A 17,427-nucleotide genomic window follows, 5' to 3' on the forward strand; every position below is an offset into this window, starting at 1 on the left:
TTCATATACACAGTAATCAAGAGCATGTCCCAACAGCAGCAAATACCAGAATCATAGAAGACTGCCACGATAGTTCCCATCTTCAAAAAAGGGAAGAAAAAAAAAGAAGAAGACTACCCTAAAAACGATCATCCTATAGCATTACTGGATGTGATGGGCAACATTTTTGGCTCACTTCTTTTGGCAAAATTTCTTGATTGGACAAAAGCCTCCAACTGGATCAACCCATTCCAAACTTGATTCGTCAAAAATGTCGGAACAATTGCAAAAATGATGCTCCTCAGCATTCTCAAGGGGCAAACTCACCAAAGGAAAACGAAGATCTTCATTGCATTTGTTGACCTGGCTCAGGCTTTTGACTGGGTCAACCGTGGCCATCTGTGGAAGAAACTGGAAGAGAGGAACTGCCTTGGTGACTTAATTGAGCCTTTGATTGCTCTTCACTCAGGCACTACGATAAAAGTCTGCTTAAATCATGAAGGCCTACTATCAACAGCTATTTCAACCTCGCGAGGAGTAAAGCAGGGATGTCCTTTGGCTCCTGAAATTTACAATTTTTACGTCTCAGACATCCAGCAATTTGAACCGCAGCTGAGATGCTTTCCTCCAACCATCGGTGACACAAAAGTTTCTAGACTGCTATATGTTGATGATCTATTGATTGATCAAACAGAAATTGGCCTACAACGGCAGCTGGACAGCCTACATAGATGAACAAGTTACTTCTTACCTTGTAACGTTCTTTCGACGGGATGTTCCTCCGACGTATTCCTCATCTTAGATATCTCCTTCCAGCTCTGCTGGCCTCGGAAATTTTTTTCTCTAGAGGGCGTTGCGCGTCGACGTCCTCCGAGTCGATGTCCCTCGACAGCCGCCGTATGGCCGTCGACGTCATCCTGCCTATAAAGGCCGCGCGCGGCGTCCGTTGCTCAGTTCTGTTTTGTAGCCCACAATAATACTTTCTGGACTAGACTAATCACCCTGAAGGAGCGTAAGCTGCAACAACACGGGAAGTAGAACTGCGGGGATGGATGGGAGGGCCGATGAGGAATACGTCGGAGGAACATCCCGTCGAAAGAACGTTACAAGGTAAGAAGTAACTTGTTCTTCGAAGGGATTGTATCCTCCGACGTATTCCTCATCTTAGATAGGCTCCCATAGCAGTATTCTATTATTGGAGGAGGGAGTACTGACTTCACGCTGTCTTCTATTGATGAATAGAATGCAGTACAGCCCTTCCAAACCTAGTCTCTTGACTGGAGGAGGAATCCAAATTGTAAAAACGTGTAAAGGTATGGACAGAAGACCATGTAGCGGCCGCACAGATGTCTTTAACCGGCACACCTCTTTTGAGGGCTGATGAAGCTGCAATACCTCTGGTCGAATGAGCCCTAAGGTTTTGAGGGGGCTCTTTCCCTGCCAGTTTATAACATTCCAGAATGGCTAGAATGATCCATCTGGAAATGGTCTGCTTAGTTATTGGTAACCCCAGCTTGTGACCTGTGTAACCTACAAACAGCTGGTCTGCCTGTCTTATCCTGGCTAGTCTACTGATGTAAAAACTTAAAGCCCTTCTAGGGTCTAGCCTGTGTAACTTCTCTTCCTCTTTCCCCGGGTGAGGAGGAGGATAGAAAGATGGTAGGGTAATCTTCTGAGTGATATGGAATTCAGAAACCACCTTTGGGAGGAAATTAGGCTTCACTTGCAGGACAACTTTGTCTTTGTGAAATATTGTGTGAGGGGGTTTACAAGAAAGAGCTTGTAATTCGCTCACCCTTCTAGCAGATGTAAGTGCTATTAATAAAACAGTTTTAAGGGTAAGGAATCTTAACGAACAAGAATGGAGTGGTTCGAAAGGTGTGCCCATCAGGAAAGTTAGTACTAAGTTTAAATCCCATAGGGGAACTTGGAATGGTCTTGGGGGATAAACATTGGTTAACCCCTTTAGAAACTGTATTACCAAGGGTAATTTGAAATAGGATGGTTCTTCCGCAGTGCGCTTAAAGATGGATAGCGCTGCGAGATAACCCTTAATGGTGCCAACTTGAAGGCCTGAATTCGCCAAATATAGAAGGAAGGACAAAACCATTGGTGTACCACATGAAAAAGGGTCAATATTCTGTTCTCTACACCAGCTGCAAAATCTGTTCCAACGGCAGCGGTATAAAGACTTTGTTGCTGGCCTCCTTGCCGAAAGCAACACCTCCATAACATCAGGGAGGTCCCAATCCTTGTACCTCAACCTTTCAGAAGCCAAGCGTGAAGGTTGAGGGTTTTGATGTCTGGATGGAGAACCTGACCTCCCTTCTGTGAGAGTAGGTTCTCTGTGAGTGGAAGTCGAATTGGAGGGCAGATGGACAAGTCTAGAAGGTCCGGGTACCACGTTCTCCTGGCCCAATCCGGGGCAATTAGGATCATGGTTCTCCGGAATCTTCTCAAACTCCTGATCATTTGAGGAATGACAGGGACCGGTGGGAACGCGTACAGAAGCGGAAACTCCCAGTCCACTATGAACGCGTCTCCCAGAGCTCCTCTCAGAGGAAATTCCCTTGAGCAGAACAGATCGCATTTCCTGTTGACGCTGGTGGCGAACAGATCCACCCGAGGGGTTCTCCAAAGGGCGAAGATCTCTTGAAGGATTTCCTGAGCTAGTTCCCACTCGTGGGAGACTGTGCTCTGCCTGCTCAGAGCGTCCGCTGTCAAGTTCTTCTCTCCGGCTAGGTGAACTGCCGATAGAGAGATTCCTTCTTGGATTGCCCAAAACCAGAGCTGCATCGCCTCTCTGCACAGGGGTAGTGATCCTACGCCTCCTCGTTTGTTGAGGTAATGCATGGCCACTGTGTTGTCCGTCATTATCAGGACGTTTTTCCCCCTTGTACAGCTGGCAGGAACGCCTTCAGCGCAAGTCTGATGGCTCTCAGCTCTAACAGGTTGATATGTAGTCTGGACTCCGTTGGAGACCAACGACCGCTGATGGTCAAGACGTTGGCGTGGGCTCCCCACCCCGTGAGTGAGGCATCCGTGACTACTGTTATCTCCGGCCAGGGTTGCCAAAAATGTTCTCCTTTCAGAATGTTCTCCTGACAGGCCCACCACTGAAGGTCTCGAGCCACCCTGTCGGGAACCTGAAGAAGATCTGTCATTCTCCCTGAGAATTGTGACCACTGAGTCCTCAGTGCCCACTGGAGGGATCTCATTCTCAGGCGAGCCTCTGGCACTAGGAAAATGCAGGATGCTATGAGGCCTAGCAACCTCAAACAGTCGAAGGCTGGGAGACGTTGGGCATCTTGGAACTTGGTAACCATCTGTAGAATATCTTGAGCCCTCACCTCTGGTGGCGAGGCTTTTCCCAGGGAAGTGTCCAGGATCGCTCCTATGAACTGGAGTCTCTGCGATGGTATCATTTGTGACTTCTTTAAATTGAGGGAGAAGCCCAGTCTGTGAAGGGAGTGGCACACGTGATTTAGCTGGATCTGAGCTTGTTCCGAAGAGACAGCCCTGATCAACCAATCGTCCAGGTAGGGGTAGACATGAATCCCTTTCCTCCTTAGACTTGCCGCCACTACCGACATTAACTTGGTGAAGACCCTCGGGGCGGAGGTCAGCCCAAATGGCAGCACTCGAAATTGATAGTGAGAGTTGCCAATTGCGAACCTCAGGTATTTCCTGTGCTTGAGATGGATAGGCACATGGAAATAAGCGTCCTGAAGGTCCAGAGATACCAACCAGTCCTGGAACTGAAGGGCCTGGAGGATCTGAGAAAGAGTGACCATCTTGAATTTGTCTTTTCTGAGGAATTTGTTCAATTCTCGCAAGTCCAAGATGGGTCTCAGTCCTCCGTCTTTCTTTGGAATGAGAAAGTAAGGGGAGTACCAGCCCTTGTTCCTCTCCGCTACAGGTACCGGTTCTATGGCACCTTTCTCTAGCAGGTCCAAAATTTCCTGCAAGAGGAGCGGATCTGGAGCTTTCTGAGAGCTGATCCCCGGTGGATGACTCTGAGGTATGCGTAGGAGAGGCAGGCAGTAACCTTGGGCAACTGTTTCCAATGCCCAAGCATCTGACGTGATAGCCTGCCATTCCGCCAGATGTTGAGTCAACCTGTCTCCTACAGGTGTCCTGTGAGGGAAGTCCTCAGAGTGGTTTTGGGGCGGCTGATGCAGATGCCGATGGTAAAGAGGCACCTGCTGTTGCTGCGGCTTTAGAATATCTACCCCGTCCACCTCGGGTAGTTCTTCTTTGTCCCCTTTGAGCCAGTCGTCCTCTACCTCTTCCGAATGCGGAGTAGAAGCGAAAGGACTTGCCTCTCGCAGAGGTTCCTGTGGGACGAAAAGGTGTCTGACGGATTGCAGCGCCTAGGGATTTTGCTGCTGCTTTTGAAGTTTGCAGTTTTTCTAAACTGTCATCTGCCTTTTTCCCAAACAAAGAAGAGCCATCGAATGGCATGTTCAAGAGCCTGGCTTGCACATCTGGGGCAAAACCAGACTTTCTCAACCAAGCAAATCTCCTGGTTGTTGTACTTGCCGCCATTGCTCTGCTGATACTGTCAGCCGAATCAATGCCCGTCTGGAGGGATTCGCACATAGCGTCTTTACCGTCCTGTATGATATTCAGGAACGCCTCCCTTTCTTCTCCCTCCGGGATGCAGTCAGCCGCTGTAGAAGCACACTCCCAAAGTGTATGGCTGAATCGAGCAAGGGTGCAAGTAGCATTCATAGATTTTAACGCCATGCTACATGCCGAAAAAACTCTTTGCCATAGCATCATATTCTTTATCGTCCCTGTCCTATGGGACGGTAGGCTAAGCCGTCTTGACATCGGTAGAAGATGCTGCCTGTACCACCAGACTTTCTAGGGATGGGTGTTTTGACAACAACTCCGGGTCTGTAGAGGATACCCTGTATTTTGTATACAGTTTTTTATTTACTGCCGGGACGACATCTGGGGTTTCCCAGTTCGTCATAATCTTCATGTGAAGAGCTTTATGAAAAGGCACCACAGGCCTTTATCAAGAATATCCGTGAGGTCATCTTGTTGGAAAGATTGTGAAGGTGCAGACCACCCCATAAACTCTGTGATCCTGGCCATTAAGGCTCTATAGGGGGTTTCAGCATGCTCCCCCGGGTCTGGCCTAGCAAACTCCACCTCAGGGGAAGTGTCTAACCCACTTGCCTCATGTAAGGAATCATGAAGATCCTTTAACCTGCGTTCTTCAGAGGAAAATACACTCTAATTGGGGTTACAGGTCCCTGCACTCAAATATGTCTTCCTGTTCAGACAATTCACCCTCTTCCAAAATTGAGGACATAGTTCTCAATTGTTCTGAACTCATAAAGGGTGTAAATCCCATTTCCAAGGCAGAGGGTGCCGAACTTGTCATTATCGGCCTCGAAAACGTCAATGTCGTCGACGCCGAAGGCTTCGAGCGTGGCGTCGAAAACAAAGGCGGAGGCCTCGATGACCTCGACAGAATTGGGATTCTACTCGACAATCTCGAAGCCATCGTCATCGAGGACCTGGGGATAGTCACTGGGTGTGTCGTGACCGTGACTTTTCTTGGCGTCGATGCCGGTGTCGAAGCTAACGTCGAGTCGACAGACCCGTGTGTCGAAGGTCCCTTCGACAACGGCGTCGAAGACACCGACCTCAGCGTCAACGGAACCTTCGTCGACGGCGTCGACGGAACCTTCGAGGAAGGTTTGGAGGTCATAGTCCTACTCGAGGGTTCGAGACGCGCTCGAGAGGTTTCCTTCGCCGGGTACTGCGACTCGCGGCGTTTTTGACCTTCGGGTCTTTCGACCAGAGCATCGCTCTCGGCAGTCTTCGAGGGGGTCGAGGCCGCTTTCTCGAAGACGCTCATATTTTTGCGGAATTCCTCCCATTCAGCCCGGGAACTATGTTTCGTGGGGCAAGGGGTTCTTTTTGGCGAAACAGAGGAAGAGGAAGACGAGAAGGGGATCTTCGACGTCTCCTCTTCGAGTGCTTCGATCTCGAGGAGTGATGGGACCCACTCCGAGACCTGGAGTGCGAATGGTGACGAGGAGACGAATGTCTCGACTTCGTCGACGAAGAAGAAGCTTTGAAAGTCTTACCTTTCTCCAGCTTCCCCCTACGCTCCTTCAGGGCCTTAGCTGTCATGGACATACAGTCTTCGCACTCCGAACAATGGTGTTCAGCTCCCAAACACCACAGACAAACTCTGTGAGGGTCAGTCAGCGACATCTTTTTTCCACAATCTCTGCATTTTTTGAAGCCGGATCGAGGAGTTGTCGGTTCCGACGAGGAAGCCATCGAGTACGGATCAAATAACTCGAGGTAAATAGGTTTAATCTGACAAAAACTGAGCAACGGTATTCCGAGGCAGTGAGTAAGCGCGGAAAAACGGAACTGAGCAACGGACGCTGCGCGCGGCCTTTATAGGCAGGATGACGTCGACGTCCATACGGTGGCTGTCGAGGGACATCGACTCGGAGGACGTCGACGCGCAGCGCCCTCTAGAGAGAAAATTTTCCGAGGCCAGCAGAGCTGGAAGGAGATATCTAAGATGAGGAATACGTCGGAGGACACAATCACTTCGAAATGCCATTTCAAACTCCCTGCAGATAAACCAGGAAAAGACAAAAATAATGTGCCTTCAGAAAGGAAACACTAAGCAAAAGCTTTTTAAATGGTGTCTGGGCCCCAACAGGATTGACCGGGTGAAAACGATCAAGTACTTGGGAGTTAATTTCAATAACAGTCAAGTGGAGACTCCCTTTCAAGAAACTCTACTGGTCAAAGTGAAAACACTGGCAACCCAAGCCAAATGAATAAACAAGAAATCTGGCCGCTTCTCTATGGTCGCATTAAGTTTTATAAGGGTAAGGTTGTTCCTGCCCTAACCTATGGTGCTGAGGCATTGGCAGATATTCCTCCAGGTCTTTGGCCAAGATTGAAAGGTATATTCTGGCAGAAAATTCTCAATTTATCGAATTCAACACCAATCTCAGTAATCCAGAGAGAATGGAGCGTCCCTTCTCTCCACGCAAGTGTAGAATGGAATGGGCTGGCTCTATTCCGAAAAGTCACACTACCGACTAGTCCCCTGATCGTCAAGATCATAAATACAGAGCTGACATAAGGATCTAGCTCGCTGCTAACAAAATGGGCTAGTAACATCAGTGCAAAACTGGATGAGCTTGGTTGCACGGAATTGGATCTAAGATCGAACCCCATGAGAGTTAAAAGGAAGCTCATGGAATTTGATTGGATCCTACCTTGGAGAAAGCAGCTGCTTGGAAGCTCACCAGAGACCTGCCAGTAAATATCAAAAAGTAAAATCATCGCCAAGCCTACCTGCTAAAGCTCCCGGATAAAATGTACAGAGAAACCTTCATGAGAATGCAAATGAATTTGATCCACACCAATGAGATCAAAGCAATCCGTGGCAAGTCGAAAGAAAGACCTGCAGATTTTGCTCACCCGAGGAGCAAGTGGAAACCATTAAGCACCTATTGGTATACTTCTCCGGGTTCAATAAGGAGCAGGAAAAATATCTAAAACCATTAACGGCAGATTTTAGATCTATTCACAAAGAGTCCTGCTGGGACGCTCTGATTAGTGGAGAAAAGACAGCCTGGGTCATCGCTGCAGTCTCTTTTATACGCAAAATCATTCCACCGTGAGCAATTTATAAGTACTCATTACTAGCTAATGACGAACACGGAATAAGAACTAAACAGAACTATGACTTAAAGAGGCGTAGATCTCGCATTCCCAACTTGGAGCAATTTGGGAAAGAACATTGAATCTTATATTCCTGTGATTGCAATTAAACCAAATAAAAAAATGCTACAGATTCTTCCCATTGGAGGCCAGGGTGGGATGCAGGGGGGGGAAACAGCCCTATTTTGGGTCAAGCTCACCCCCCGCCCCCCTGTACCCTCCCACTCCCAGATTGCTGCAGTGGACACTATCCAAAGTTGGAACTTGGCACATCATCAATTTGTGGCCCAGGAGCCTCGTTTCCTTGCAGTAGCTGTCCTCTACATAAGAGGGGCCAGCCTAAAGCAAATGTTCCACTGTTGGCATGAACTGAGCCTGCCGACTCTCCACACTGCAGTGTTTTCACTGCACATCCTGCTGTGTCCTGGAGGGCGAGGGTTCCTCCTTTGTCGTGGGATTAGCAATGGTCATCGTCCAAGGTAGTCAGTCAATCTGAAGCTCCTCTGAAGCTGCAACTGCTTTGGTGATTGGAAACATTGGTCAGTTGCATCCAAACCATACACCTACTTCAACTACTAGCAACCATTGGCTCTCCTGCAACAGTACCAATAGCCTGGGTGAGTAACCCCAGTGATGCAAACTTACCAGAGGATGGTTATTTCGAGTATCGGAGTAACAGGCCCCAGTGTACATATCATAGTGCCCCAACACAAACCATACCTGGCCATGGAAGGTGAATATTCTTCCAAGGATTCCTCCCTGTGTAGCCACCAGGGTGAAGGAATTGGAAGTGTATCCACTTTCGTTTTCTAAACCTATTTTGTACTTAACTATGCTTTTACTCTGATAACTACATACCTGTTGGCTCTAGCCAAGTCTTGTGCAGGGGTACTTTAATAACTTCCTAAGACCCTTCCAAGTTACTCACCTGTGGACCAAACTCCTTCAAGAACATTGGAACTTACGTGCTTAAGTTAAAGGTTTGAGTGTATATAAGGGAGGTTGTTTTCTATTGTTTAACCACTCGTTTAGAACTTTTTGTTGTTGTGTAGTCTCCATTTGGGGGGCTTGCTTTTGTGCGTGTGTTTGTGAGCATATGCATTTATATTTGTTCATATGCTTTACCTGCAAGTGTTTTAGCCTATTGGATGTACAATTAACACAAATAAATACCCAAGTAATAGATGTTTTCATTAGACATGTACAAATACCTTTTAAATGTACCTGCATACCAAACCCTTGATCTCATCCTTTCTGCTCAGCCTACCTAGAGCGAGTTTGGTAAAACCAAGTGTTTGCAGATTCACTAGGTCGATCTCTCGGGAACCTGCACACAGGACTAGTATTGAAAATCCTTCTTCATACTCATCAATAGTCAGTTGGATGTTTCTTGCACCTTCGAAGCTTATGCAAGGTCATGTCTTCATGTTCCACGCCCCCCCGCTCCCGCCACCAAGGACGACGACACACTCATTCCATCAATGCTAAGGCTGCATCTGTGGCGTTTCTCTGTGGAAGTCTTGTGCAGCCTTTTTGCTTAAAGTCTAGTCTGGTATATGCTACCTCCTCCAACACAAGTGGTCCATACAATATGGTTCCCAACTATTTGAGAAGAAAAGGGTGCTGGACACAAGAGTAAGGGATAAACTGACATTCCTGGTGATTCTGCCACCCTTTGCAGTCTCCTGATCCTTCACACAACCTCCCAGCTATCTCTTAGCATGTACTGGGCTCCAACCTTCATAGTGGAACGCATGCTTGGACTTGAACACATCTCGTCCCCTTTCCTCCGTACTGTCTGGGCAATTACAACTGATTGCTTAAGGAGGGTCTCCTCTCCACCCTAGGGCTTCAAATAGGTTCCTGAGAACCGCCTGTCCGAAAGCTGCATCAGATCTAGAGCCGGCGTCCAAACAGTAATGCTTGCAGAAAGCCGAGGGAGAGGCCCAAGTGGCCGCCCAAATCTAAGTGATTTGGCCGCGGTAGAAACCACTGCGGCCGAAACATTCACATGAGAAAGGTGAGATCTACCAAATGTTTGCACCTTTCTCATGCGAACACACATACATACTCACATACTCACACACACACACACACCCATAACACCCCCCCACCCACACCCTCAGCACACCCCCCACCCACAACATAAACAAACCTCACTTACCTTCCTCTTCACGCTGGGTTCCTGCAGCACCAGTTCCCTTTCACTTCCGTGATCGGGAACCGGCGCCACAGGGTCCTTTTCTTTTCAAACAGCAGCCTGCAGGGGTGTCCCCCGCAACGCCCACTCACAAAACCAAGAAGTGTAGTGAGCGGGGCGATGCGGATGACACACCGGCAGCACCTGTTTTTTTTTTATTTTTATTTTTTTACAATGCTACCACCAAAGGTTCGAACTTTTGGTGTTCGAACCTTTGGTGCTAGCATTTTTAGAACTTTTGGTCATTGCGGCCATTTTTTTGTCAGTCAAATCGGCCGCCCTGCTTATGACTTGTCAAGGGACATGGCACTGGAATGCGATGGCCGTTGCCTTGGCCCTGACTGCATGGGCATGCATGTTGGCTGGAAGTGGCTTGTGCTGGCCCTCGTACGCTTCTTTAATGGCCGAGGCCATCCAGCAGGACATGGAGGATTTATAGGCCCGGTCTTGACCCTCCAAAAGTGACACAGGGCATCAGACTTGCGGATGTCCTTGGTCTTGTCCAAGTAGAAGTTCAGAGCGCGCCTGACATCCAGGCAGTGCAGCTCTCTGTGCCTTGTCCTTAGGATCGGTACAACGCAGGAAGGACCATTTCCTCGTACAGGTGGAAAGCAGACGGAACCTTGGGCAGAAATGCTGGGTGCGTCCGCATGACTACCTTGTCCTTGAGAAAGGTGGAATATGGCTCAGCGGCAAACAGCGCCAGGATCTCGCTGACTATGAGCCGAGGTAAGGCCGACTAGTAAGGCCGTCGTGATGGTGACCATCCTGATGTCCACGGATGCCATTGGCTCGAATGGTTTGTGTGCCAGTGCGCCCAAAACTATGTTGAGGTCCCACACCGGGTGCGGTCTAATGACGGGCGGGTAGAGCCTGGCGAGACCTGTCAGATGTTTTTTGACGATAGGGTTGGAGGAGGAAAAAATGCCCTCCTCCGAGTACCTGTAAGCCACAATGGCTGCAAGGTAGGTGCGGCAGGTATCCACCTGTACGCCTGAATGAGCGAGGTGCGCCAAAAAGGAGAGCACGTTGTTCAAAGTGCAAGCCAAGGGGTCAATTCCCTTGGTGTCTGCCCAGTGGCAGAATCTGGTCAATTTGCTTTTGTACTGGGCCCTGGTGGCTTTGCTCCTGGCGCCCTGTATGATCTCCAGATTGGCCTGTGAGAGGCTAAGGTGCCGAAGCGTTACCAGCTCAGGTACCACGCTGTGAGGACTAATTTCCCTGGCGCAGGGTGTATGATTCTGCCCCCTTGCTGCGCCAAAAGATGTGCTGGGCCCATCAGAAGGTGTATTGGGGGCACCTCCGAGAGGCTGAGTAGCTCCGAAAACCATGGCCTGGCCGGCCTCCATGGAGCTATCAGAATGATGAGGAGTCGGCGAGACTCCTTGATCTTGCAAATTACCCTGTGGATCAGAGGAGTGGACGTAGGCTTTCATCCAGGTCCACTGGAGGTGAAATGCATCGCCCAGAGAGCCGGGGCCCTGACCTTGCCAGGATGCGAACTGAGGGTAGTTGTGCCAGGTGGAAAAGATATCCACGTGGGGGAGACCCCACCTGTTGAAGATCTCCTGAATAACGAGGTAGTTAAGCTGCCACTTGTAATTTTCTGCTCCCAGCCTTCCTGCTTCCAGGTTGGATTCCCCCAGGAGGTGGACTGCCGAGAGGTAAATGTCATTTTTCAGGACCCATTCCCACATGCTGATCGCCAGTCTGCACAGAGGAGGGGATCTGGTGCCTCCCTGCTTGTTGACATAGTACACGCTGGTCGAGTTATCTGTCTGGATGAGGACAACCTTGCCCCTGAGAAGCGTAGGAATGCTCTGAGTCCTAGCCAGATGGCGCTCAGCTCCAACCAATTGATGTGGTATTCCTGTCGAGTCCAGGTGCCGTGGACAGAGCTCGTCCAGGGTGGCTCCCCAGCCCTCCATCGAGGAGTCCGTGATGAGGGTGGCCTGCGGAGAGGGTGGCCAAAAGTGTTTGCCCGTCCATAGGTTGCATTCCATGGACCACCATGTTAAGACCGGGTGGAAAGATGGAGGAACGTTGATGATCTCGGATTGCGAGCCCCGCTCCTGATTCCATGAGGTAGCGAAGTGCAGCTGAAGCCTTCTCATCGTCAGTCTGGTGTGCGACACGGCTAACAGGACCGCTGCCAGTAGACCCAGGAGATGCTGGTACCACCATGCCAAGGTCACCTCTCTGCTGAGGAAGTGGGCGGGGGCCCTCTTGAGGGCCAAGATTTTGTCCTCTGACAGGAAAACCTTCTTGGAGCATGTGTCCCAAATGAGTCCCAGGAATGTCAGAGTCTGTAGGTTGCAGCTGTGACTTCTTGAGGGTGAGCAAGAAGTCTTGTTCATAAGGGCATGGGAGGAGTGGCAAACCGCTTCCAGAGATGTAGTGTCATGACCCTTGCCCCTGGCCCTCACTGGCAAGTCGGCCTTCCAGTTAGGGCCAGGTCAAAGGCCTTAAAAACACATCCAAGACTCTCTTGGAGTCAGTCCTGGCGTCTTTGCCACCAGGCTCATAACCATCATGAAGACTAACATTAGAATGGGACCATTTACTTGGGACCATTTAACGCGGGGGGGGGGGGTCAGCCAACATGGAGGCACACACATAGCTCAGTTTCAAGGAACTGAGCTATGCGGTCTAGTCTTTTGGGTGTGGCAGGCCTGGGACTACTTTACCTGGACTACTTTGGGTGTGGCAGGCCAGGGACTATTTTACCTGGACTACTTTGGATACTATTTAAACCACACACAAACAGCAGAACATGCTTCGTGTTATTCTGCTGTGGGCAGCGTAACGCTCACCATGTCCAGTTCTTTGATGCCAGTTTACCTGAAACCAAGGACCTGCAGAGAGAGAAAGAACACTACGAAACTTACCTGGAACAGTATCCGGTCTTCACTCCATTGCTGACTTCAGTTCCACTCCTCTGAAGGTACAAACTCCATCATCCGGCACCACATGCATCCTGGAATACCATAACCTGGAAAGAGGAGAAAGAAAGACAGCATTAGTAAGAGTTTACTCACGTTTCCTCCCGAATGAAGAAAGCCACACAATTCTTACCTGGGTAGTCATCTCCTGGTCAGTATCATTGCTGGAACATCACGGCGCTCGGCGAGGAACATCACAACCTGCAAGGAGAGAAAAGACACAGGTTGGCAATATAAAAGGCAAAACAGTGCTGCGCATCGCGCATTACTCACCGGACAGCATCGCGCACACTGCGCTTTCGCCTACCGGTCCATGCTCATCTTCAAACTGCATGACAACACCAAAATACCTTTCCATACCTAAAAGGAAAGAAGCAAGGCTTTATTCGAACTAAACGGAACATAAGAACTGCATATAAATACTGTAAAAAATCAAACCTATGGAGTCGCAGCAGGCCTGGATTCCCACAGGGGGGTTTGCACCAGTGAAGTAACTTGGTCACTGCTCGCCCCCACATCTACGCACCCCTGCCACGAGGAGCAGGACGAAGAATCCACCTTTTACAATATTAAGATGAGGAGAAGGCCCAAGGGGGAGGAAGGAGTTGAGGCCAAGGGAGGTGGGAAAACAGACAATCTGGTATTGAATCCAGCTCTCCTATATTGCAGACCCATCTTTAACCAGAGGCATTACCAAAGGACCGGGAGAGGGTTCAAGAGTGCAAATCATCCAACCAGGGCTGGGTGGCGTCTCCATGGGTACAAGGTGAGCGTAACATGTAGCCATGATGAGCCAGTCGAGGTATGGGTAGATGTGGAGGCCCTGCATTCTGGGGAGGGCCGTCACAGCGTTCATGAGTCTGGTAAAGACCCTCGGGGTCAAGTTGAGGCCAAATTGAAGGACTTTGTATTGAAAATAGTAGCCCATGATCCTGAACCGGAGGAAGGAACGATTGGGCTGCCAAATCGGAACGTGTAGGTACGCATCCTTCACGTCCAGGAAGCACATCCAGTCTCCCTTGTCCTATGTCTCCGCTATAAAAGCTGGTGTAACCATCTTGAATTTTTGCAGGGGTAGGAAGAGGTTGAGAGTGGAAAGGTCCAGCACAACTCTCAGACCCGCCTGGTTCTTTTTCTGAATGGCGAAAATCCTGGAGTAAAAGCCAAAGCCTTGCTGGGAGGCTGGAACTTCCTCCACTGCCTGGCTCTGTACGAGCGACCGGATCTCCGCCAAAAGAATTGCTGTCCCAACCTGAGGGAGTGGAGGGGAGGCTGGGATAGGAAGGCGGTACCCGGTGGATACTACAGAGAGAATCCAGGGGTCTGCGAAATTCTGGCACCAGAATTGTGCATGGAGAGCAAGCCTGCCCCCCACCTAAGACACATGCACCCAAAGGGGCGTGTCATGCCTGCTTTCCCTTGAAGGCTGACGCTGAGGAGGGGGACTGGAAAAAGCCCTTACTCTCACCCCCACCCTTTTTGTTGTTTGCGTCAGTTTTGAGCAAGCGGTCCTGCTGCCTGGATCTGCGTTCCTGGAAACCACGGAACCCTTCATATGTACGACCCTTTTCTGAGCGCTGCTGAGATTGGGTGTACGATTCGGCGTGGTCTTTGTAAAAATGGATAGACACTTTGCCGTTTGTGAGCTGTTTTTCCTTTTGTCCAGCTCTTCGTCCATAGAGGAGTGGAAGAGGTCGCCCCCCTCAAACGGTAAATCTAGAATGCGCTCCTGGACATCCGGGTTGAATTTCATTGCCCGGAGCCAGGCTGTTTTTCTCATGTCCGTGGCAATAGAGATTGCACGGCCTGAGGTATCGATATGAGCCACTGTGGATTCCATGAGGTCATGCGCCACCAGCTTGGCTTCAGCTAGTCCCCGCTTTAAAGCATGACTGGCAATGGGTGGGAAGTTCCGGGAGGAAGTCTGCAATTTCCAACCAAAACCTTTGGTTGGTGGCAGCCAGCATGGTGTCTGCGTTAGCCTGATGAAGGTGCAAGGAAGCGCTGGAGTAGATTTTCTTACCGTACTCCTCCAAGATCTTCTCCTTGCCTAGCAGCGTCGCACAGGATGACTGAGGCTTGAGTATAGTGATGCTGCAGCGATCACAGAGGAGTGTGGCTGAGGATGGGTCGGGGGCAAGTGTGTATCCCCCTCCATCTGCCTGTACTTAGCATTCAGGTATCGATTGACCGGCTGGGCTAAGTGGGGCTTGAGCCAATCCTTCTTGGTCAGGGAGACTGCCAACACAGGGATTTCACTGCAAACCGATGTAGAGGGGCGTGAGGACTTCAGCCAGAACCGCCCTCTGCCAGCTGTTCGACCTCGGGTTGGGGGAGGCCCAGGTACTCCGCCAGACCAGCAAGACGTTTGTGGAAGGCCCTGGCTGAGGATGGCGTGTCCAGATCCTCCTCCTCCTCATCATCCATATCCTGCGGATCTGGAGGCTCCTGTGGCAGAGGAGGAGTAGATGGCGACGGAGGCTGGGGTACAGGGACCACAGCCGGAGGCTGAGGAGGCGGTTGCAGAATTGGCTGTGGAGCCAGAGGAGGCGGCTGCACCGGGGCCAGGAGACCCGATTGAGGCGTCTATGGTGCTGCTAGCATGGCAGGAATGACTTTCCCGATGGCGTCCTTGATAATCCCCATCTGAGGTGACCTCATGAGGCCAAGGAACTTCTCGAAGAGCATCTCCTCACTGGCCAAAGAGGTGGCAGGGGGTGCCGACAGGGTAGCAGTGGCTGCTGGAGCCGCTGCATAACCGGTACATATGGATGCAAAGGAAAGTTGCCCTGCACAATTGAGGGTTAGGCTTTAGGCCACATACCTGGTTGAGGCCAGTCCCACATTGAGGCTTGCTCTTCGCCGAATTCCTGGAATGGCATTGGACGGGTACCGCTTTCTGGCGCGGTGGCCATTTTGTCGAGCTGCCCGCCACGTGCCTGCAACGTGGTGCTTGGCCCGCACGGTCCGGCCTCGTCCAAGACTCTTGCGTGTGGATCACAAAGTCTACCCTGCTCCTCGGCCCGGTAGGTGTGACCCCCCCCCCTCGACAAGAGGGCCAGTAGAGCTGCGTTTAGGCACCCCCTCGACTTAATGGTATTAGGGCATAGCCCCTCAGCCGTGGTGCTGGTAAAAGGGCAGAGCCCCTCCCGGTGCACGTGCCGGTAGAAGGACATGGCCAGTCCCTCCCACGTGGGAGAGTCCCTGGGAAGGAGTCACCCTTGCGGGGTGCGCTGGAAAATATCAACCCTAACTTGGGCCTGGTTCGATGCTTCACAAATTTCTTGAGATCCTCTGGAGGCGACCTCTGGAAGAGCTCCCTCCACCTGGCTAGTCTGTTCTTCATCGCCTTCGAGGACAGCGAGTCACACGCCGAACATGATTGCCAACAGTAGTCTGGGCCAAGGCAACGTAGGCAGAGGGCATGGTGGTTTGAAGTTGGGAAGAGCCCGTTGCAGGGTGGACACCTGCAGAACCCTGTAGAAGTCGGCATGCGCCGGGGAGGAGCATGATGCCTGAGGGCAGAGTACCTGAATGATAGATAAGACAAAAAAAGAAGTATCTGCACCTGGAATTACATGGCCAAAGCCAAACCCAGGAGCACTGGTGAATTCAGCCCGCTCCTGTCGGCGCAGAAAAGGGGACTGGGGTGTGGCGCCGGAGGGCGTACTCAGGGCAGCACATGCTCCCTGGGCCGCGCACCTCTAAATTTAAAGGGGAAGGTTTTTTCTGGTGAAAAAGGTTCCGTCTCCCGTCCCTTGGAAGGGACACCCGTACAGTGTGGAGGAGAGGGGACGGGACGCAATAGTACAGCCGGTGCACCTTGCCCAAGATGGCCACCATCTTCTCCGACAGTGACACCAGGCAGGACACCATGTCGAGCCTGGATCCCAGGAACAGAGCATCCTGCGATTGAGTCAAGCAGGACTTTTCATAATTCACCAAGAACCCCAGGTCCGTCAGCAGCCAGACGGTCTTCGCTGTGTGATCAACAGCAACGTCCCTTGACTTGGCCCGGATGAGCCAGTTGTCAGGTAAGGATACACATGAATCTCCATTAGTCGTGGATGGGCAGCCACCGGAGCCAGGCACTTGGTGAAGACTCTGGGTGCCGACTTCAGTCCGAAGGGGAGAGCATTGAACTGGTAAGGTTTCCCCTGTACGATCAAGTGCAGGAACTTTCAATGCTTTTCATGTATGGGGACATGGAAGTACACATCCTCCAGATCCAATGACAACAGAAAATCTCCCGCCTCCAGCTGGCCGAGCACGTGTTGCAGCAAGACCTGAACCTGTGAGACTTTATGTACTTGAGTCATTAGAGGTTGAGAATGGGCCTCCAGCCCCTGGTCTTATTTCTTACGAGAAAGTATCTTGAGTAAACTCCGGGGCCCCAGAGTCACTGTGGAACTAGCTCTATTGCCGCTTTTCTTAACATGGCCTGAACTTCCAGCAGTAGCTGAGGGATGTGTTGTCCCCGTCAGGCCACTGATGGTATTCGCGGACACTTCTGTTAAAATTCTAAAGTGTGTCCGTGGGCCAGCGCGTCCAGCAACCATCGATCAGTGGAGATGGTCTCACACG

Source organism: Ambystoma mexicanum, chromosome 13 (assembly GCF_040938575.1).
Source record: "Ambystoma mexicanum isolate Mex_15411 chromosome 13, UKY_AmexF1_1, whole genome shotgun sequence".
Taxonomy (NCBI): Eukaryota; Metazoa; Chordata; class Amphibia; order Caudata; family Ambystomatidae; genus Ambystoma; species Ambystoma mexicanum.